At 41.6% G+C, this 24,626-nt stretch overlaps 1 long non-coding RNA gene across 1 annotated transcript in view; it reads right to left on the minus strand.

Annotated features, from left to right (window-relative positions):
- LOC118007293 overlaps positions 1–24,626 on the minus strand; it is a 130,068-nt gene that overhangs the window by 56,413 nt on the left and 49,029 nt on the right. The window contains exon 2 of the long non-coding RNA XR_004678366.1: positions 2,775–2,875. This is a non-coding gene — a long non-coding RNA (uncharacterized LOC118007293). The remainder of the gene's footprint in view (positions 1–2,774; positions 2,876–24,626) is intronic.

Raw genomic sequence — 24,626 nt, forward strand, 5'->3', positions numbered from 1 at the left:
ATATAAGCCTAAACGATGAAAAATAATTTCTCTCCAGGAAACAGTGTCTGTGGAACATGTTTGGCAAGAAAGATGAGGCTACTCTCTGGGCAGGTACTGAATGGGCCACAGTGCAGTGATGGAGCCACTGAGCTGTACATGAGAAATGCAGAGGAATTTGGGGGCGGTGGTTGAAGCTACGAGAGATGAAGAACTCAAGGAAAGAGGGCTGAGCAACATGGCAGAATGCTTGAACCCAAACAGAAGAGTCAACCAGGGAAAATGCCCCAATGTTGAAACTAGCTAGGAGGCTGCTGAGAAGCGGGAAATCTAAGGCATGATTTTAAGTTGCTGACCAGGTTCTAGTGTGAGTTGCTACTGCTCTAGGTAACCCCCGCCTTGTTCTTCCCAAGTTGGGCAGAGTTGGCTGCAGCCTGTCACTGAGTCAGTGGTGTTCCAAGAGCCCACATGTTCTCCACCCACTTGGGAGATGCAGAGAAAGAGCAGTGTGCACAGACGGTGAGGAAACGTAGGCAGAGAGAATCGAGGGGAAGCAGGAGGACAGAAGAAGAAGTGGTCAGGGGAAATGTAGACCTTCCAGCCCAGCCTCAAGATTCCCATAGACACTGTGAGCAAAAAAGATGGAAAGGCCAAACCCATGTAAATCTTAAAGGACAAGACGACTCATAGCAAAGTAGAAAAGTTACAGACATGGAAGGGCAGATACCTGGTTTTCATATGAACCACATCAGTAACAACAAAAAGTCAAATTAAAGCAAAGATCATCTTAGCCATTATCACTGTCAATCCAGGTGTGTTGTGGGAAGAGTGTATATCCCCACCAGTCACAGTGGAAAGACTTTATCATACGTGGGACATTTAGTAGGAACTTCAGGAAGATAAGACCTTAGTAGTGGGATCAAACTAACCCCAGACTAAAGTCTGCTTGTATTCACCTTTACTTTTTAAAAGATTTTATATATTTATTTGACAGAGAGAGAGCACAAGCAGGGGGAGCAGCAGGGAGGAGGGCAGAGGGAGAAGCAGACTCCCTGCTGAATAGGAGCCTGACGTGGGACTTGATCCCAGGACCCTGGGATCATGACCTGAGCTGAATGCAGACGCTTAACTGACTGAGCCATCCAGGTGCCCTTGTATGCACCTTTTAAAAGCTTAAAAACAAGCTCAAGTACTTTTGCTTTCTGGAAGATAGAGTGGACATACTCTTCCCTATTTCTTCCACTATGTAACACTGAAACCCTGATTATTAGATATGAAACAAACATAAGAGGACTCTGAAGAACAGAGAGAGGAATGCAGACCAGCTAGGGACCTTGGGACCCAAAGACCAACACCAGAGGAAGCTCCCTGGGTTCTCATGTTGCCTCATATATCCCAGACTCAGGGCTGAAGAAGTCAGCAGTATAGAAATGCCAAGTATTTGGACAACAAGGGGCCTCCAAAAAGTCTCTAGCCAGAGGTCCAGGAAAGAGGCAGCCTGGAAAGACTTTGAGACGTAAGCTGCTCTATTCCAGCCAAAGACCACAGAAAAAATTCTTGTCCCACCCCAACCCATGCCAACAAAGCGAAGTTGGGGGCGCTAGACGTCCATCTTTGCAAGCTGTAATCAGGTACCCACAAACCCTCAATGGAGTAGTGTGGACAAGGAGACTAGGGAGCCAGGACACTCATCATGCCAGGTGGTGTGATAAGCCCTCCCCCTCTCCCTGCCCTTGGCCCCAGCCCCTTCAGTGCCAGTCCACGGAGACCATGTTGGGCGAGCCTAGACTTCCACCCTACCCAGCAGTAACTAGATGTCCCTCCTCATCACCACAGGGGCAGCACCAAAGGAGACCTAGAATACAGACAGAAACTTTACCAGTGCTCAGTGGTAAAGAAGCCACCTGCCCAAGGTGTCCAATGAGGTCACAAGAGGATCAGCAATGAGGCACTCCTAACACCCCTTTCCTGGATGCTAACAGTAAAGAGCTAGAAATCCCACCCACACTCAACAGGAATGAGAAGCCCCTCCCCCACCCATACATCATTAAAGACTGAGTGAGGAACCTGGATTTCTATCCCTGCCCCACAGGAATGAGGTGGTGTCACCCCCTTCCCCTGGAGGAACAGTGCTAGAGGAAGCCAGATAAAACAGAAGGTTTAGAAAGATCCAAGATCTCAAAATATAATATTTAAAATGTCTAGGTTTCTATCAAAAATGATTCATCACACTAAGAAACAGGAAGATCTCTAAGTGAGGGGGAAAAAGTCAATAGACTCTAACACCAAGATGACAGAGAAATTAGAATTATTTAACAAAGATTTTATGGCAACCATCATGAAAATGCTTCAAAAAGCAGTTATGAACAAGCTTGAGATGAATTTAAAAATAGAAAGCCTCAGCAAAGAAACAGAAGATATAAAAAGGAACCAAGTGGAAATATTTTAACTTAAAAAATACAATAACCAAAATAAAAAATTCAATGGATGGGCTCAATCACAGAGGGGAAAGAGGAAATTAAATCAGTGAACTTGAAGTGGGAACAACAGAAACTACCAAATCTGAACAAGACAGAAGACAGACTAAGAAAGTGAGTGGACACAGTTGCAGAAACCTAAGGCACTAGAAAATAACATTTAACATCTGTGTCATCATCAACAAAACAGACCAAAGACCTTAACAGACACTTCACCAAAGAAGATACACAGATGGCACCTAGGCCTATAAAAAGATGTCCACATCACATATCATCAAGGAAATGCAAATTATACAACAGTGAAATACCACTACACACCTATGAGATTGGTCAGAATCTGGAACACCGACGACACCAAATGCTGGTGAGGATGTGGAGCCACAGGAACTCTCATTCACTGTTGGGTCAGGACAGCCAATCTGCAAGACAGTTATGTGTTTCAACTGATGAATGGATAAAGAAATAAAAAAAAAACTACTGAAAATAAGTGATAAGGAAAATCTTAAAATCAAGATAAAAAAGACATAATAAATAAAAAGGAGCAAACATACCAATTAAAGCAGACATCTCACCAGAGACTATGCAAACCAGAAGACAATGAAGAAACACATTTATAAAATACTAAAAAGTTATCAACCTAGAATTCTTTTTTTTTTAAGATTTTAGTTATTATTTATTTGAGAGAGAGAGAGAACGAGCATGAGCAGGGGGAAGGGCAGAGGGAGAGGAAGAAGCAGACTCCCCACTGAGAAGGGAGCCCAGCATGGGACTCAATCCCAGGGTCCTGGGATCATGACCTGAGCTGAAGGCAGATGCTTTACTGACTGAGCCACCTAGAATTCTTTATACAGCAAAAAATGTCTTTCAAAAGTGAATATAAAGGTATATTTGAAACAAAATAGAGATAATTTGCTACTGTTAGACCTGCTCTACAAGAAATTAAGAAGGTACTTCTTCAAAGAGAAGGAAAATAATAGCACATGAAAATTTAGATATACAAGACAGAATGAAGAGTGCTAAGAATGGTAAATGTGTAAGTTGTTATAGAAATACATTTTATTTATTTTTAATATCCAAAACAGATAAGTGACTGTTTAAAGCAATAATAATAAAAATAAGAATAAAAATGTGTTATGTGGTTTATAGCATATGTACAAGTAAAAGGTATGAAAATAATGCCACAAAGGAAAAGAAGGTGTTATTGGAAGTACACTGTAATAAGATTCTCACACTAAAACCGAAGTGGTAAGACATTATTTGAGTACGGACTATGATAAATTAAAATCATATAATATTAACTGCAGCAGCAGTTACTAAAAAAATGAGAGGAACAACTGTTAATCCAATAGTAAAGATAAAATAGAACCATTAGAAAATTCAATGAATCCACAAAAGGCAGCAAGCAAGCAAACAAGTAAAGAACAGATGGTAAAATACATAACAAATAGCAGGAGAATGGACTTAATCTCAAACATATCTATTAGTACGATAAATGTAGATGGACTTGGGGGGTGGGGTGGGAGGGATGGGGTGACTGGGTGATGGGCATTGGGGAGGGCACATTCTGCATGGAGCACTGGGTGTTGTGCACAAACAATGAATCATGGAACACTTCATCTAAAACTAATGATGTAATGTATGGGGATTAACATAAGAATAAAATTTAAAAATAAATAAATAAAATAAATAAATAAATGTAGATGGACAAAATTCCCCAATTAAAGGCAGAAACTGTTAAATTGGATTAAAAGGGGGAAAAAAGACTCAACTATATTCTATCTATAATAATCTAAATTAAATATAAAAACAAGGATAAACTAAGAATAAAATTATTTTTAAAAAGTACAAATGCAAATGTTAATCAAAGGAAATATGGAATGGCTACAAGCATATCAAAGCAGTTGTTCAAAATAAGGATTATTACCGGAGATGCATAGGTACACACAATAACAATGGACTACAAAAATCCTAAATGTATAGGCACATAATAAAAATGCTTCAACATGCATGAAACAGAAGCTTACAAAACTGGAAGGAGAAATAGGCAAATCTATAATCACAGTTGGAGATTTCAACACCTTTCAGTAATTGATAGAGCAATTAAAAAAAAAATCATAAGGATTTAGAAGACTTGACCAAAACCATCAACCAAATTGACCTAATGGATATTCACAGGAAACTCCATTCAACACTATGCTCTTGAGGCATACATGGAACATTCAAAAGATAGATCATATGATGAGCCATAAAATAAGTCTCAACAATTTTAAGAGAACTAAAATCATACAAAGTAACTTCTCTAACCACAGTGGAATTAGACTAGAAATCAATACCAGAAATCTGGTATATCTGGAGGATCCCCAAATACTTGGAAATCACATTACGTAAGTTACAAATAACTCAGGAGTCAAAAAAGAAATTACAGAGGATTCAGGAAATACTTTCAACTTAATGAAAATTAAAAACCAACATGTTAGAATTTCAGCACTGCAGCTTTCAGCTAAAGCAATGTTTAAAGAAAACTTCATAGCATTAAATGCTTATATTAGAAAAGAAAAAAAATACTAAATCAAATACATTATCTCATTTCCTACTTCAAGAAACTAGAAGATAAAGAACAAATTTTACTCAAATGATAAGAGGAAATGATTTTTTAAAGCAGAAATCAGTAATGTGAAAAAAGAATAAAAAATCAGTGAAACTAAAAACTGGTTAATGAAAACATCAGTAAAACTGACAAATCTTTCACCAGAATGACCAGAAAACAGAGAACATATGGAGTATCAACACCAGGGACAAAAGAACAGACCTCACCACAGACTTTCTTTCTACATACGGAAAGTAAGGAAATATTGTAAATAACTTCATGACAATAAATTCAACAACACAGATGAAATTGAAAAAATTTCTTGAAAGATACAAAGTATCAACACTGAAATGAGAAGAAACAATATTTGAGACTTGATACTTATAAAGCCCTCCATTTGAAGCCTATATTCAAATTATGTATGAAATTAAATTTATACCTAAAAAACTTTTCCTGAAACCCCAGCTCAGACAGCTTTGTTGGTGAATTCTAACAAACATGCAAGGAAAAAACTATATCCATTGTGCACAAACTCTTACATAAAAAAAAAAAAAATTAAAAAAAAAAAGGAGCATATCCTGACTCATTTTATGAGGCCAGTATCACAATGATACCAACACCAGACAAAGGCATTACAAAATACTACACGCTGATATCCCTCATGAACAAAAACACAGAGGGCCTCCTTTCCATGCAACTTCCCAAAGTCTTCCAAGAATTAGCCACATCTTCTTAGCTGTGCCTATATTATGAACTGCTAAGCAGCAGTGATCTGCCTGTGTCAGAGAATTACAGGATAGTTGCCCAAGTCTTGCACATGAGGATGCCTAGTAAACAGGTCTGTCACTCTTTATTACAAAGCCAAAGTCAAATTTGGTGGAGGGAGGTACAATTTTCATGTTTTATCAAACAGACCTAAATTTCACCATTAAATACAGAGACTTAGATTAGGATTTCTTAAATGTAAAGCTAAAATAGATGAATTTAAGGATGGAGAACATTAAACAGAGACTCTAGGCGGGGGTAAATTCTGCCCTACATTTACACATGTGGTGCCAGGGACTGGAAGATAGATGTAAAACTTTGGGTCGGAATTGGAGGAATTAGAGGAATAACCTATACAGAACTCAAGGGAGGTCCCTTGGTTTCAAAATAGATGGCAGGGTTTGGGCTGGGGGCCAGCCTGTCTGCAGGGAGAGGGGATGGCTGGGCTGGAGGTCAGAAACCCAGCTGGAGGCTGCAGCTCACTGGCTGGAAAGTCTACAAGCAGAGTGGTTAGTGCATTCCTCAGAAGTCCTCATTTCCCAGTGAAGCGCCTAGGACGCTTTCCTCAGAGTACTTGACTACTTTTGTTGCCAACACATACACACACAGACACACAGACACACACATTCTATCTTCTAACAATGATTCCAAAAAACTAGCTTTTGAATTTAGCAGAAGGAATGCATTGCTTCACTAGCCCAGCATATTATCCTTGTCACCAAAAAGCAATGAAATTTTTGCTTTATCACTTTGTGTTAAATAACCTTGGCCTTCCAGTCCACTTTCCTTCACTTCAGCACTGATTTTCATATTTCAAGAATGTGTGCTTTCATATTGTTTTCACACAGGCTTTCATTTCAAGCCAGTCCTTCCAAATCTGATACTCTGAATGACCTCTCCCTAAAATCTGAATGGTAGTAAGATGAAGGTTTTCATTAGATGAAGTATAATATTCTGAACTCTGAGACCTGGCAGCATTGCCCTATACCCAGGAACACATCCCTAAAACTCAGTTTCTCGCCCCGGGGGGGCGGGAGGGGGGAGTTGGGAAATGGAGCTAATATTTCTCTTAAAGGATCATAAAGGGATCAAATGGGGAAAAAAAGTATATGAAGATAGTTTTGTGAATGGTAAAATGATGTACAAATGCCATGCAGCATTATACTATTTTGTGTAACGGAGTATAGTTTATACACATGGAGGCAGGTTGAATAATACCCAGGAATTAGGGCTTGTAGAACTACAATAGTTCTAGGGTTCATGTCCTGGCTTTGATATACACATGCTAAATGACCTTGGGCAAGTGACTTATTCTTGGTCTCAGTCTTCTCATCCATAAAATGGAGATAAAAATAGAATCTATAGCATAGGACTACTATGAGGATTAAACAGGTTAATTTATAAAGCACTTAAAAAGTGACTGACATACATTAATAGATTAAAATAGATGGAGAGTTGTGGGCTCTAAAACTGGAAACACTGATTGCAGTGGATTTAGGAAGGATCTTGGATAGAAGGGTAACTTAACAGAGCCACTAAGAAATGTTGATGAAGGGGGAGGCCATTAACAAGCAGATGTTAGGAGAACATTAAGCCAATGACAACCCAAAGTATAATGAACGAGTCTTGAGAGGTAGAGAAATTTAGGGACCTATTTCCTAGGTCTGGGAGGTTGAGGACTATACAAGGGGAGGTAAGTGGGAAGGCAGAGGAAAATGAGTGTTAATACAAAATCGATAGATTGGACACAAAATTCTTGGCGCTGTGGAAGTAAATAATTCAAGCCCGATGGCAATAACTGGTTGCAGAATATTACTGTATTGTTCCTGATTTTCCTCAAATTCACATTTTCCATTGTACCAGGGAAACACCCCTATAAGAACTTTTTCTACTTGGTTTAGCATCTACATCAAGCTGTGGCCCTCCTGATGGACAACCTTGCTAAATCACGCTGAATAACAATCCACATTTGGCACACTAATTAATAATTTATATCCGAACTGGTTTCATTAGAGATCTTGCAAGACCAACGGAGATTCAGTGACAGACACTTTTATTAAAATGACCTGTTGCTCTCTAAGTAGGAATCTAGTTGTTTCTCCCATATACTTCCAACTAAAAAAATAATATCTTGCCTCTCAGATTTGATTTATTTTTGCACTGTAATGTATTCATTCTCTCTTCATAGTGTTTCAATAATAATTATATTTTAATTTTTTTCTTGTTGAGTTTTTTCAAGTTTTTTTTCTAGTCTTCCAAACTTACTTTGAAGTTTCCTCTCTTACCCTTGCTCACATCTTATTTTCATTTTTATAATTACAAACTTAAAGGAACATTGTAACCCCTTATATTCCAGGGCCATGCTAATCTCAGAAATATATAAGCTGGGTGTCTAGGTAACCTAAACTTTACCACTTCTTAAATATCACAGCTGGAAACTGACCTGGGACTCTGTCCTAGGCAGTCATGGCTTCTTCCCATAAGACTTGCTCAGTCTACTGACTTCCGTTAGAATTAACACAGCACCACTTTTCAAGGGTCTGTGATGTTCGAGAAATTATACTAGACATTACGGAGAAATTGCAAAAATCACAGAATGTTGGAGATGGACAGATATTAAAGGACTGCCTCATTCCACCCCGTAAACTTATAGACAGGAAAACTTCAACCACAAAATAACCAATACAAAAGGGATAGTGTTTAAGCTACCATCCCCTTGTTATTTCACCCAGGAGCAAGACACACACTTTTGAACAAAGCACTGGGTCTTCTCTTGTACACACAATCCCCCAGAGGACATCTGGATTCAAGATGAGCTGGGTATTTTGTTCTTGCAAGGAGAAGGAAAACATTCAGTAAATATGGCTCAGTTTAGGAGGGACATGTTTCATCCCAGGTGAACCTTCCTGCTGCTGATGCATACTGCTCCTGACCACAAACACTGGTCTATATATTGGTAGTGGAGATGATTTAATCCCACAGGCACTTAAATGCTATTTGCTTCTCTACAATAGTACCTTGTACTTCTGTTTCCATGAAGTGCCTGAAACCTCTATATTCCTAATGAGCCTCTAGCAATAAGGAAAAAAAACACAGATGTTGACCCTATAGTTCTATTCTGTTTCTTCTAATTCCCTTCTTCAGTGGTGTCTTTTTCTTTCTTCTCATATTTTTGCTGTTATGTGATCATTCTTCTTGGGATTTTACATGTAGGAATCCTGAGGGCTGGGAAGAAGTTGGATTCCTCCATGGAGAATTTCCACTTGTTCTACTAGGTGCCTCAGGACACTATTACTCAAGGATCCTTCCAATTTGAATGTCTGTTTTGAGTTCTTTGGGACCACCCAGAGGGAAGGGATTTGGGCTACAAACTCAACTGAGGGCTGTTTTTTTTATCCTACCTAGCTTACCCCATGAGCCCCTCTTTTCCCCTTGTTCAGGTCCAAGACTGGTAAGTGAGTGTGTGGAGGGGGGTATATTTTTGTTTCATCCTTAACATTTGAATGCATGGTCCTTTTAGGTCCCAGATTTATGAGAGAAGGCATTCCTACTCTATGGCTCATCTTGGGGGACCCAGGTTGTGTCTCCTGTTTCTAGTGCCCCACACTATTAAACTAAAATGCAAATTCACCAGCTTCAGAGATACCCTGGGGGAAAGTTCACCTGCAGGATTCGACTCACCTAAGTTTTTTTTTGTTTTTCTCCCTCATTTTTCTAGCCTAAATAGCTTACTTTACTGCCAGCTCATTAGTGCACTTGGGAAGATGTTTTCTTTAGGGGCGCCTGGGTGGCTCAGCTGGCTAGGCATCTGACTCTCAGTTTCGGCTCCGGTCATGACCTCTGGGTCCTGAGATCAAGCCCCACGGAGGCTCCAAACTCGGCGGGAGTCCACTTCTGCCTCTCCCTTTGCCCCTCCCTCCCCGTGCACACGCACGCTCTCAAATAAATAAATAAATCTTAAAAAAAAAAAAAAAGGTGTTTAATACGTTTAGTTAGAATATTTAGTTATGTTTAAAAGGAGGGTCAGTCTCGGTACCTAGCTCACCATTTTATCAGAAAAGTCTGAAACGTAGTATTTTCATGATAATTATTTCTTAATATTCTGCTATTTCAGGGTTTGGTTTTTATTTTTCCCATTTCTGAGTTATAGGGGGACTTGTTTTCCATCAGATAGTCTATCAGTGATCATTTAATTGCAACAAGAGAGAACTTCAGGGACTTCAACAGAGATCGGTGAGATTTTGGCCTCGCAGAGGCAGCCCCTACTGTCTCCTCAGCAGAGGGGATCCCTAGTACGCTGGGATCACTAGGGATCACAGCAAGGTGCAGCCCACACCTTACTACTGTCAAGTGACAACATTAAAGTCAGTACGGAGTTGGATGTCCTTTATTCCAGGAAAACAATCCATGGATGGGAATCCTCCTCCTGGGAGATTTTGGGCAAGAGTGAGTTTTATACAGAATTAGGAGAGACAACGCAGAAGCAGGCATGGCTGGCAAGGAGGTCAGGGCTTTCTTTAGAAGACTAGAAGGTCCTATTTTCTAGGGTCAAGTAAGCGAGCGAAAGAGCCAGAGGGCTGGGACCGGTGTTCTCGAGGTCTCTACCAGTGAGATGGCCCCATAAAGTGCAGGCTGACCAGTTTAGATCTGTGACTGGGGCCATGGGGTGGCCTCCATTTTGTGGGTCCTGATAAATGACTTAAGTATGTATTGTCTTTTTCCTTGTGTTTTTTTCATCTTTCCCGCAGGTGTCACATTTGCTTTCCAAGCAGGAAGCAGGAAGAAAACAAAAGTGGAAAACAAGGGGTAGCGCTGTTATCTGCAAAGCGAAGGTTTTCCAGAACCCTGGGTTTACACCTGCCTGGCCAGACGTGTATCACATGGCGGTCCTTGCCGAAACTCAGTCTGCGTGTTTGTAGCTGGGGACGCTGCCCCCCAAACACACCTGGGGATCCTCTAATAAAGCAGAGAGCCAATGAATCCTGGCGGGGTCACCTGCGGTGTCTGCCCTGGGGGCTCACTTCTGGCTTCTACATAATGCCTCAACTCCTTCTACTTTCAGAACCTCATTTTCCTTGTGGCTTATCATAGGATCAATCAATGCATACCCTCTTATGATTATCATCTGATTTTCTACGTGTTTCCTTGTTCTCACTTGATAAATCATGATCTAAGAAAGGTAAACAACCATTTACTTATTCCACTGTATTTTCATTTTGCTTCCTTCCTATTTCCTTTTTTTGAAATGACTTTTTTCACATTTAGTGCATGAACATTCAGGACAGATCTTTATCGTGGACTGTAAGCTTCATCATTATATAGTGTTTCTCTTTAAGAGTTTTTGTTTTTAGTTAAAACTGGCTAACCATGAATTTTACATCTCTGCTTTATTTTTATTTGCATTTCCTTGGTACATCACCATCTCCTCTATTAAAATTATCCTTTCTATGTATCTTTGTTTGGATATATTCCTTAAATATCCCCATCTTATCTCCCCACTTACATTCAATGTTTTGTTAGTTTACTATTACAATATTTTATAACACATTCTATTTTCCAATCATGTTCTCCACAGTTGTTCAACTTCGGGTCTCATTTTCAGTGAATTCAATACTACCACCAGTCTTTTCCATGTCTTTCTCCCTCCCTCTCCCTCCTCCCTCCCTTCTTTTCCCATCCTACCCTCTTCTCCCATCCTCCTTCCCTCTTCTATCCTCCCTCCCTCCTTCCTTCCATCCTCCCTCTCCTCCTGAAACCCCTCCTCTCTTCTCTTTCCCTCCCTCCTCCCTCCCCATCCTCCCATCCAACCTCCCCCTCATCCTTCTTCCCCTTCCTACCCTCCTCTTCCATCCTCCCTCACCCTCCCAACCTCCCCCTCCTCCTTCCCATCCTCCCTCTCCCTCCATCCTCCAGTTTATTATCTCATGGCTATTTTTTTTCCAGAAGGACTACTGAGGACCATATACCCTGAGTTTCTGAATGCTTGAGAAGACCTCTCTGTTGTCTTTATACCTGAATGGCTGCTGGTTTGCAGATAAACATCTTAAGTCACATTTTCATCTCTAAGAATGTAGTACACACTGTCCCACTGCCTTTCACATTTGAGTGCTATTAAAAGGTTTAGGGATACCATGACTTTTTCCCCCCAAGAAGTAAGTTGATTTTCCCGTGTGCCACAGAATTCTATTAACTTTAATAAAGCATGGTAGGGTAGTTTCTTTTTTACCGAATTTGTGTTTCCTGGGACATGTTATACTCCTTGAATCTGAGGATTCTAATCCTTTTTTAAAAAAAAAAAATCATGAATTTATGGGCTCCATGCTGGGAGCCTACATAAAAAAAAAAAAAAAATCAGAAATTTAAAAATATCATTTAAAATTTTTTCTTACATTTTTTTCTTTCTCTATTCCAGGCACAATTATGCTTATATGAGATATCCTTTATCTGTCTTCACTACCAATGATTTCTTCTATAACCTTTTGTAATTGTTTCCTTTTGTTTCATTTGCTCATTCTCTAAAACTCACTTTTCATGTCCCTGAATGTATCTTCAGCCATATATGTATCAGCTTCTTGTAAGAAGAGCCTTGTTTCCCTAATGATTTTGATCTCCTTACTTTTATGATCTCTACTGGGAGGCCCTACATTCTTCCATGGAGTCCTTCTCTCAGAAAGGCCACATTTCCCTTAATCTTTGAGTCTATGCACAACTATGTGTATATGCACTTCTTGGGCTTTGTGGCATCATTTCTTCTGGTGGGTATTATCTATGTACCTTTTAATTTTCATGTTCTAACTCTCCATTTATGCTTGGAGTAAATCTGCAAAGGTTGAATGCCTTTTGACGACTATTTTATAATAAATCACCTACTTGCAGTATCATGCCAGAGAGGGACAGAGTACTGACCTTGCATAGCTGGGGGTGTGAATCTGAGTCCCGTGCCTCTGAGCACTTTCTCAACAACACTCCCCCGCAGAGATATGAGGCTCCTCTGTGCCACATGCACATCATCAATTTCATGTGAGGAGCTTTCAGCTTTATTCTCTTCAGCTCTCCAAGAATCTTTGGAGGCCCTTCTTCTATCCTTCTATACCAGTCACCCGCTTCTCTCAGGGATGAGACCACTATGAAGCTCCTCATTCACGTCTAACTCCCTTCCCATTTCATCAAGTAGGACAGGAAGGAAGAACTCTCCTAAAGGTTAGAAAGGCACCCAAACTGTGTCCATTAGTGTTTTCTACCTGCTTTGGAGAACTCATCCCTCCATCCACAGTGCTGCTGGTCTGGGGCGGGAGGGCGGTACTGCCTCCCCCAGTGTCCTTCCTTGCCCTGAAGATTACTCCGTCTCTGAGCACATATATCCCTAAAGAGTTTTTAATGCTGTGGGGAAATGTTTTTGGCAAAATAGCAAATGATCAAAAGGATACAAAATCACACAATTAGAAATGGGCAGAAATTATCAAAATAGTAATGACGGTTATTATTTCTGAATAGCAGAATTATGGATGATTGTCATTTTTTATATTTTTAAATTTCCTACAAAAGCTACATAATTACTTGTATACCCAGAAAAATATAATACATTAAAAAAAAAAAAAGATGTAGTCTCTCGTCTCAACCAAGTTCTAGATATTTTTACCAAAACCAGACCTAGGTTCCTCTCCAGCTCTTGAACAGACAAGCTCCATGCCCTCAGTCCCCAATTTATCAAATGAGTTATAATGCTACCACCAGATTACCATGGAACTCTTCCACAAAGTCACAAAGTAGGGAATATAAAATGTCTTGAACTGGGGTGCCTGGGTGGCTCGGTCATTAAGCGTCTGCCTTCGGCTCAGGTCATGATCCCAGGGTCCTGGGATCGAGCCCGGCATCGGGCTCCCTCCTCCGCGGGAAGCCTGCTTCTCCCTCTCCCGCTCCCCTTGCTTGTGTTCTCTCTCTCGCTGTGTCTCTGTCGAATAAATAAATAAAATCTTTAAAAAAAAAAAAGTCTTGAACTTACTGTGGGGGAAGGATCACACCACCAGTATGAGAACAATTTCTATTCACCCCTACCTCGTCTTTTGCCTTTGGCTTAAACCTCCGAAACGAGTCTTTCTCATCAGACAGAGCACCGCGACTGGCAGTAGAAATCTACTCCTAGGGAACGGAACTCATGGCTGGTAGTGCTGGAACAGCCCCCTCCTTGCCTTGCCTCACCTGTCCCCGAGGAGGAGAAGCAAAGGAGCTGAAGAAGCCTATACTGCAATTCAGAGACATGAACACAGTGCTGAGAGGCCCTGGCTCCCAGAGAAACAGGCAGGCGGAGGCTAGGACTCCACAGTGGCCATGCGACTGGCGTTCCTTCCAAGGTAAGGCCTCATGCAGCTCCTGCATCATGACAAAACACAGACCCAGGAGCTGACAGAAATTGGGGCCGCTTGTGAACTAAACTGGATGCCCAAGTATGTAAATGTACCTAAAATGCCACTGTCCTTTTTTTTTTTAAGATTTTATTTATTTATTTGACAGAGACACAGCGAGAGAGGGAACACAAGCAGGGGGAGTGGGAGAGGGAGAAGCAGGCTCCCTGCGGAGCAGGGAAACCCATGTGTGGCTCGATCCCAGGACCCCGGGATCATGACCTGAGCCGAAGGCAGTCGCTTAACGACTGAGCCACCCAGGCGCCCCTCAAATGCCACTGTCTTGACACACAACACACACACACACACACGCGCGTGCATACAACTGACAAGAATGCAGGTTTTTGCTCGATGTAAGAAGATTTCTTTAACAGGCAGATGTTCTCTAAACGACATGGGCCGGCTGAGGCCTAGCATGTCCAGTGAGGTGACTGAGACGCCCCTTGGGTACTCAGCATTGTGTCTGTCATATGTAATTCTTCAACCTACAATCTGCCATGATTTACCTGCATAATAAGATGTCTTTAAACATTATATTCAGTAATTTTAATTATAATAAACCCGCCCCACCCACATATTGCCTTTCGGCACAAACCACCAAATCACAGAGTGCGGCCAAAGGCAAAGATCACCTCTAAATTATCCCTAAAGAATTTCAGAAGGCCTACGTGTAAACAAAGAAGACAGGGAAAATGTTCAGATGACTGTCGATGGCGAAGATTCCAACTGCTGGATCACTTCCTGGATTTTCTCTGCAAAAACATCAAGTTTAAAATGAGAAGTACTGTTTATACATGGGGGAAAAAAAAAAACCCAACTTTCAAAATGCACCTCATGTCATTAGATTAATTTGCTATGCACCTCAGGGCAATTATATTAGTAGTGGCAAAGCTATTCTTCCAGACCTCGTCCCCTAGCAGGCACTGTAATTAGAGGAGTCTACATCCCCACAGACAGAACCTCTGCAGACTGGAAGGCAGAGCCCATTACATTTGCCCCCAGTACCTCTGACGCTCTCTGTTTCTCTGTGCTGAGAAAGAGGCAAATGTGCACTCTGAAAATTAACACAGCCAGAAAGGAAACATCCCACAGGGTGAATCAATACCCAGCAAAGGATAATGGGATTCCTGTTCAGGCAGCTGTGTCCTGCCCCCTCCCATTAGCACCTGTCAGCGAGAGCAGTCAGGGCTGGTCAATGGGCAACTCGCCCCACAGCTCAATTCTCAGGATGATCATTAGCTCCAGCGACTCTGAGGCACCCCATGCTGACAAACAGTGTCCTTTTCTCCTTAAATGCAGACAAACAATGACTTCTCCTCTAACCGCTGGCACAGACCTTGTTAATCTTTCTTGTTTCACTTCTGTTTTGCCCTTTACACAGTGTGTAAGAACAGATCTACGGGAAGGTAGAAATTAGGTTATTCAAGTTAATTTCAGGACATGCTCTACTCAGAGGCTCAGAACCCATCTAAGTTGGCATGCGTCACTTAGAGGTAATCACAGGATGGAAATAATGCTCCACTGATCGTGTCAGCTGGTAAATGATCAATATCCTCTTGGGAGCTTTTTTGTTTTTTTCTTTTTATTTATTGTTATGTTAATCCCCATACATTACATCATTAGTTTTAGATGTAGTGTTCCATGATTCATTGTTTGTGCATAACACCCAGTGCTCCATGCAGAATGTGCCCTCCTCAATACCCATCACCAGGCTAACCCATCCTCCCATCCCCCTCCCCTCTAGAACCCTCAGTTTGTTTTTCAGAGTCCATCATCTCTCATGGTTCGTCTACCCCTCCGATTTCCCCTGCTTCATTCTTCCCCTCCCGCTACCTTCTTCTTCTTCTTTTTTTTTTTTCTTAACATATATTGCATTATTTGTTTCAGAGGTACAGATCTGAGATTCAACAGTCTTGCACAATTCACAGCGCTTACCAGAGCACATACCCTTCCCAGTGTCTATCACCTCTTGGGAGCTTTTTAATAAACATTTGCTAAAAAGAGGAATGAGTGATCTCACATGATTAAAAATCCCTCTGTCCTTGTCCCTCTATTTCTGCCCCTCCCTCCTCCTTTCTCCCATTTTTTCCATCCTCCTATCATTGCAAAGTAGACGTGGATAGCCACTTAAAGGGAAATTGGGCACTAAAGTCAATCCTGAGAGGAGGAAGAAGAGGGGTAAAACAACAGCCCTAGAGGTCAAGCAGCTTTAGAAATATCTGCATGCTAAAAGGCCAGGAATTCTAACACCTTCCAGAAATGTATAACGAGCTAAGATTTTCACCCAGATATTTTATATTCTATGTAGGTGTAAGTATATCTAGACCAAATCGACAGAATTGATCCAGTGTTTTCATTTCTGTCTGTTTTAACTGACCGTACTTGCCTCTCAGCATTGTGTGTGTGTGTGGACTTACAACTTAGACACATCCTATTCTTTGGAAAAATCGGGTCAGTTAGTAATCGAGAAGAAATCAGCCAAATTGCAGAATGTATTAGACAATGATTATTTAACCATGCTCCCCTTCATGTATTCACTCAATCAATCATCCACAAATATTTATTGAGCACCTACTTAATGCCAAATGCTTCTACATAACAGGAGATCTCACGGATTAGTTGGGGGAATCTACTTGGGGAAGAGAAGAGAAGAGTAGGGTAGGTATTTTCACCAAACCTGGTCATTTCTAAAGAACTCTGGAGATCAGAGACCAAAAATCCTCAAATCTTCTACTGACAAACAATGTAGATAAAGCTCAAAGCCCAATATCTCTCCACAATGAAAGGTTCTGCCTCTGGAGCATCTGGAAAACTTTTCTTTCTCCATCTCTTATTGAAAAAGTAATTCACATTCATTCTAAAAAGTATAAATTAAAAAAAAGAAAAAAAGTTTTAAACTGCCTGTAATCACCATCCAGAATTTTTGACAATTATCTTCCATGTATATGTGTGTGTGCATATTAAACATGTATATGTGTGGCATGTACATATGTGTGTGTGTATATATGGGTTTTCTCTTATACCTAAACCACCTGAAATTGCTGATATCAAACAGCTCTGACATCATTTGACAAAACAGCAATTTCATATGGCTCAACCTAATATTCTTGGTAGGTTTAAAGAAATGGAACTATAGCATACGTATTTATATCCTGATTGTTTTTCGTTTAACTATGTAAAATAATCTTTTTCCAAAATTAAGCATTTTAATAGTTTAAAATTAAACGAACTAAACAAAATAATTCCCAATGGCTCACCATTTTCCATCATATGGATGTCAGATAAATGTTTAAATTTTCTGATTTTCCACATTTAGCATTGTTATGAAAAGCATCCATATCTCAAGCTTCTTCCATTCATAGCATTGATGCTTTGAAATCTGACGTGAAAGATGTACTCTCCAAGGAAAGAACAAACACAACCACTTAGCATTTTGTAAATTAAGCTCAATTTTTGAATAACGCTGATAAATCAGTGTATGTATGTTAGTACATACACTTGACCCTGGCCTCCCACAAAATTAGTTCTTGCAACCAACAGCTTCTATTTCCTAAATATTTACCTTCCACCATCACTAAGTTACATACTGCCATCTATTTGTTGAAATACTCCTCCTGACTTTACAATGCCCCTCCACTCAGGGACACCTACACTCTTACAGACACATGGGGCAGTGCCCTCTGACCTGTGACAGCACCACCGAATATATAAGCTAAAATATCCCTCCCCAACTACCAAGATAGGGTAGGACCCTTCTAAGTGAAACTACAAAACGGAGATGGGGCCACACAAAGACAAAAATTGAGGAAGACATTAATTTAGAAAACATTTCTAGGATCATATTCTGAAAGTCTGAAATAGAGCAAATTCTTGTTCCATTAAGGCAAAAGCTTCAACAGGGTACAGCGCGGGGAATTGTGCAATCTGAATGCATCTCAGCTTTCCCCAGGAAACCGTACAGAGAGATGAATCACCAGCCATCCATATGCTTTGCCACATTTCACCAAGCACATGATGGAAAGCAGCTCAGAAAACCTCCACAAGTGTCATTCCAGCTCTCGACCAGCCCTATCCATTTTGAAAATGGTGGAAATGGGCATTCCAATGGTAGATTTCATGTTCTTGCCATGGTATGTTTTCAACTGGTTAAAAATAAAACAAGACTTCTTTCTAAAGCAACTTCAATTCCAACAAGCTATTAGAGAAAGAAGATTCTGAAAAATAATTTTGACTCAGACAGCTCTCTCAGTTCAAATTTGAATTGAAAAGTATTTGTCAGGGACGCCTGGGTGGCTCAGTCATTAAGCGTCTGCTTTCGGCTCAGGTCATGATCCCATGGTCCTAGGATCGAGCCCCGCATCGGGCTCCCTGCTCAGCAGGAAGCCTGCTTCTCCCTCTCCCACTCCCCCCAGCTGTGTTCCCTCTCTCACTGTGTCTCTCTCTGTCAAATAAATAAATAAAATCTTTAAAAAAAGAAAAGAAAAGCATTTGTCAGCTGAGTTAAATTCACCCTTATACACCCTTATACAAGGAGGGATTTTAGCCAAATAGCCTGAAACTTTGGTAGCAGATACAACCTGCCTTTTCTTAAGCTGCAAGTAGCACTCCTCGTTATCCATGTTTCAGGCAACACATGTTTCCTTTGGGACTTTTGAGGCTGGTTTCAGTGCCCTTTCTATGTCTCACCCAGAAGTGGGAGGAAGAGGCTCAGCTGTTTGTAAATAGAAGGCAGCAACTCAGAGAGAATTACAATAATTTGCACATTGATAATACTTGCATTTGAAATTTCAAAGAGCTTTTGCAAACTCCCAAGTACCATATCCCTCATTTTTGTGAGGAAGAGCACTGGGGCACACCCACCCGAGGTAGGAAGTCAGCTGCAGGTCAACAGTAGCAGCAGAAGTGTGGAGGCTTCTTGGTGAGCTCCCTGGACGTGGCCGAGCACAGAGAATGCAATGTCAGGGCCTTGTGGCACACAGACATCACTGCTGGTCCTGGGCAAAATCTTTTGTTGTCCATGAGATGATTAATCACATGTTCACAGCTGGAGACTAAAGAGACCCAAAGACGCAGCCATTGCCACCTTTTGCCATCATTCCAAAAGTGTAATAAACAGGGGGCACCAGAAACCACGCCTCCTCCACATGCCCAGCTGCTTCTCCTACCCACCCTGCAGCAAATGCTCAATACGAACTATATTTTAAAATGTCAAATGCTATTTATTTTGACATTAAAAAAAATGTCTTCTGAGAGTCAAAACAGTATCTTTAAAGATGAACAATCCTGATAGTAAATTTACAGCTTTGAAAGTCAACCTCTATTTCTTTCCTTTGCTCTGCTGGTGGGTTTTGAAGTCTTCTGCAGAAACAAGAAACAGTACCGATCTTCAGAGGTGATGCTTCCTTCCATAACACTCGCCAAAACTAAAACTAGCACTCCCATGGAAATTTTCTAAAAGATCACACAAATAGATACACATGGTCACACGCACATCATAGAAATCCAATCAACATATGCTGAATCCATTTTCTGTTTTTCAACCAATGTATCAAATTACACACAAAGTCGGTTTGCTCTATAGGATTGTTTAATCTGTTGGGACAAATTGGGCCTGCTGTCTGTTTTTGTAAATAAACTTTTTTTTTTTTTGGCACCCAGCCACACCCATTCATTTATAGATTGTCTATGGGCTGCCTTCATGCTACAACAGCAGTTGAGTAGTCAAGACAGACACCTTATGGCCCACAAAGCTGAAAATTTACTATCTGGCCCTTTATAGAAAATTTTTGACAAACCCTGGTTTAGTCTATGAAATGGATTAGCCATAGAACATCCTAGAAAATTGCAAGAGAATAAACAGTCACCATTCAGAGCAGATTCAGGAGAGGCGACATGACAAAAACTACTTCTCCTGATGATGACCACCACCTATCACATCTACTCACCTACATCTGTGACCACAGAAGTGTCCCCTAGGTGAGCACCCACTACAAGGCTTCTGAGCCAACCTCCTGTGCCATGAAGGAGTCACATCCACAGAAGTCATGCAACACGGTCATGAACACACTGCTGGACAAACACCTCCCACGTCGCAGTGCAGGCCATCCCATCTGGACAATTCTACTGGGCAGGAGTCTGCTTCCTGCCACTTGCACCAACCAAGTTATTTGGCAGATACTGGGAAAGAACCATCACTGGACTCCTTGGAAAGGTCTCCTGCCCCTACCCTCCCTCCCCCAGGGCTCAGTAGTCAGGTGCCTTCATCTGTGGCTGAAAGGTCCCCATCTTTTTTTTTTTTTTTTTAAAGATTTTATTTATTTATTTGAGAGAGAGAATGAGATAGAGAGAGCATGAGAGGGAGGAGGGTCAGAGGGAGAAGCAGACTCCCTGCTGAGCAGGGAGCCCGATGCGGGACTCGATCCCAGGACTCCAGGATCATGACCTGAGCCGAAGGCAGTCGCTTAACCAACTGAGCCACCCAGGCGCCCCCCCATCTTGACACTTGACACTCCCAGTCACCACTTCCAGCCACATACAGTCCATGCTGTCAGAACTTCTCTCTTTTCTGGTTCTTCTCATTAGCACACAGCACAGTAAAGCATCCCCCAGCAAGGACACACTGGAGGGGAAGGACCTCAAGGAGTGAAAGCACACTGCTGTGTAATTGTGGCTCTAAGCCACCCCACTTCCTCAGGGCCACGTCTCTTTCTGACCCTGACCTCACCCCACTAGCAAGGGCTGGTGTAGGGCTCAGTGTGATCAGCACTGGCCTGGGGCTCCAAGGGTCCAAGGTCTAGTCTAGTCTCCACAGCTATCTGTGTCTCATGAGCTCAGGGAAATTATCTAGTCTGTGTGGGTCATTTCTCCATCTATCAAATTTCCTCATTGAGAAAGGACAGCAGTTGTTCCCCTTTCTGGGATTAAAGACCACTTGGAGAATCCAACAGATTCTTTAGGGTCTTTCTCTAACAATAACAACAAAAAAGTACATAAATATTCTGTGGCTTAAAAGACCAGGGGAGAATAAAAAGCAGGTGGATTTCAGATCATTAAAATCGTCCTGCATATTCACCACAGAGTTTGTACTTTGTCCTGAAGACAAAATCCCCATTAAAGCTTTTTAAACAGGCTAATGATATTACCGTATCTGTGCTTAAGAAATTAGAAGGTTGTCAACATTGCAAAGAATGACCTGTGGAAGTAGGAAGGTGCTATGGTCAGGGTGGGGAATGCGAGAGTGAGGGAATAAAAAGACGGAGGGAGAAGGACCTGAGGGAAGGTATTACTTGTTGGGACCACTGCTACTCAAGGTGTGGTCCATGCCCAGCAGCAGCAACATCACCTGGGAACTTACCAGAAATGCAGAATCTCATGTCCCCCCACAGACCTTCAAATTCCACACTTTAAAAAGATCTCCAGGTGATTTGCACTTTAAGAAAAAAAGTGCTGGGCTACATTTTAATTAACAGGCATTAGAGATGCTAAAGGAAGAGCCCAAATTACTGAAGAACAAATGGAAAAGGAACAAGAAATTTGAGTTACGTACAAGGGAGGATTGACCACATTTGATAACACTGGACATTGAGAAATGCAACGGTGGGGAGATCAAGGAAATACCCAAGATGCCAGCTGAGCGCTGGGGACAGGGGGTTCTGCCATTTGCTAAAATACGGAATATAAGGAGAGGAGCAATTTGGAAGACATTATAAAGTTCCCCTTGTGATATGTTAATGCCAAGTGCCTGTAAAACTTTGCTGGGGTCATTTCCAGTGAGCACTTTGGAAATATAGGTTTAGAGCTCAGCAAACAGGCTCCTGATGAAGAGAGAGGGTTGGAAATCAAGGTAGGGAGTGGTACTTGAAGCTGGGGGAAATGGTGACATTGTCCATAAAAACATAAAAGAAGAGAGGATAAGGTGACAAAAGGAAAAGAAAAAGAAGAGAAAGATATGATAAACCCCGATTAAGGTGACATGAAAGGGAACAGGAGAAGTTGATTCACTCAAGAGGACCACTATCAGAGAGGCAGAGCCTGGTTGACCTCCTCCAAGCATTTGCCCCTGCTCTCTATTTCTCCCAGCCTCTGGTTTTAGCTCAGCACATGGCTGCTCCAGCTCCACTGATAATTACCTCCATGGTCAAGTGAGATGAGGAAGAGAAGCCTCTGGGGCTAGGAAACTAGTGGTTTCCTTAATAAGAGCAGGTACAGTAAGGCAGCGGTGCAGCAGGCTGAAGTGAATGGGTCAAGAAAGAAGACAAAAAGGTTAGAAAGACTTTCCAGGTTTTTGGAAGAAAGGAGATGGGGGAGAGGAGGGTCCTACTTTGAGCAGAAAGATTTTGTTCTGTTCTGTTTAGGTTAAGGATGGTATAATTTAACGTGTTTATAGGCTGAGAGAAAGGAGTCAGAGAAAAGCAACAGGGAGAGCCCAAAGAGCCAGAACGGATGTGAGTGGCAGAAGCAGAACTTGGTGGGGCGTGTGGGGGGAGGGAGTGAAGAGAACGGGTAGGGGGCTCACCTTAGACAAGAGGTGAGCACATAGTGGCTACACAGATTCCAGGCACCGGGGCTCCATTATGGTCAACAGAGTGGCAAGGTAATCCCAGTGCAGCCAAGGTATGCAGGCATTTGGTCAAAGGTCCAATAAGGAAATGATATCTAAAGTGGAGGTTAAGTGCCCAGGTACCCGAAAGGCATTCCAGAGAACCCCTGCCCTTCCTGTGCATTCTGCTTCCTGGGACAGGAGTCTCAAGCCATCCAGGGCACCTGAGAAACCTGAGCTGTCTTTGAAAAAGCTTTTGCACATATTTGCAAAAATCACATTTGCCTTCTAATTAGACTTTAGCTCTTTAGCATATAAACCAGTCCAATGTTTTTATACCTACGTTTAGACAAGATATAGAGAAAGCATCATATTTCATAAAAGGTGAAAAGCCTGGAAACCAAGAGAACAATGAAATTGTCAGAGGCAGAAGTACTTCTCGAAGTTGACAACTCACTGTTTACAATGGAGCTCGTTCAGAAAACCTTCAATGATTCGTATGGAAAACAAAATCAAGAAATTACTTCGTCAGAATGTGCAAATTTAACCTCTAGGGATTTGGGGAGGGGGCAACAGGAGCAGTTCTGTAATTACAAGTTGCAGAGAGGTACTTCGTTCTTGGCAATGATGAGATTGTGCAAATTGAAAAGTATGTAGTGACAGCTGGTGGCAGAAATCCTAGAGAAAACGAAGCCTGCCAGGTGCATGACAAGATCATCACAAATGCATGGATGACTCACATTTTTCCCCTTACGATTTAATGCTGGTTCCACAATATGTGATTTTTGAGATTTTATCCTTCTAGCTAGTGTCACACATGGTCTCTATCCACTCCCCTCTCTCAGGTCAAGGATTCAGGGGGTGAAGAATAATCACAATATTTGGGAAGTTAAAAATGTCATTTTGGGTTTTTTGAGACCTATACAAAATGCTAAAGTCTTCTGGTTTTGAAATTAACAATAAGAAATACAACCAAAAAAACCCCAAAAACAAACAAATAAGAAGTGGCCCGTGTTAAACATCATATTAGCAACAAACATTGATGGAGCCCTTATTCGAAGTAAGGGAAAGAGCTGTGTGATTCCATGTATTACTTCTTCCTTCCTGCACTCAACAGGTATTGATGAGGCACTGTATTAGTTCCTCGGGGGCCATAACCAAGCACCACGGACTGGAGGCTTAAACAACAGATGCTTATTCTCTCATAGGTCTGGAGGCCGGAAGCCCAAGATCAAAGTGTCCGTTGGGTTGGTTCCTTCTGAACCAGCTGCTGCTGTGAGAGAGAATCTGTTCCATCTCCCCCGACCCCCTCCCCCCAGCTTTGAGTGGTTTTCTGGCAATCCTTTGTGTTCCTTGGGTTACAGAGCTCTGCCTGCATCCTCATGTGGGGTTTCCCCTCTGTATGCAGTCATACTGGACCAGGGCTCACCCTAATGATCTCATCTTCACTTGGTTCCCTCTGTAAAGACCTCATCTCCAAATAAGGTCACATTTTAAGTACCAGGGTTTGGGACTCCAACCTATCTTTCTTGGGGGTAAGGGGGACACAATCCAACCCTTAACAGGTACTTCATTTGACCTTGCACTATACTAGGTACCAGGTGGTAAGAGTGAAAAAGAGAGACTATCCTTGTCTTCAAAGAGCCACAATCAGGGAAAAGGGATAGATATTTAACAGGCACTCAGATAATCACCCACATAATTACCTAACTACAGTTGTGGTAAGAGCTATGAAGGGTTACATAAGAACATAGAATGGAGGATAAAAACAATCTAGGGGTCAGGACTTAACCCTCCCCCAGGAAACAGCACTGAGCACGAGAGTCTTGGGCAGAGAGAAGAGCCTGTGTGAGGCTGGTGGGCAGAGGGCATGGATC

The sequence above is a fragment of the Mirounga leonina genome, unplaced genomic scaffold (genome assembly GCF_011800145.1).
Source record: "Mirounga leonina isolate KUSES-001 unplaced genomic scaffold, KU_Mleo_1.0 Mir_117, whole genome shotgun sequence".
NCBI lineage: Eukaryota > Metazoa > Chordata > Mammalia > Carnivora > Phocidae > Mirounga > Mirounga leonina.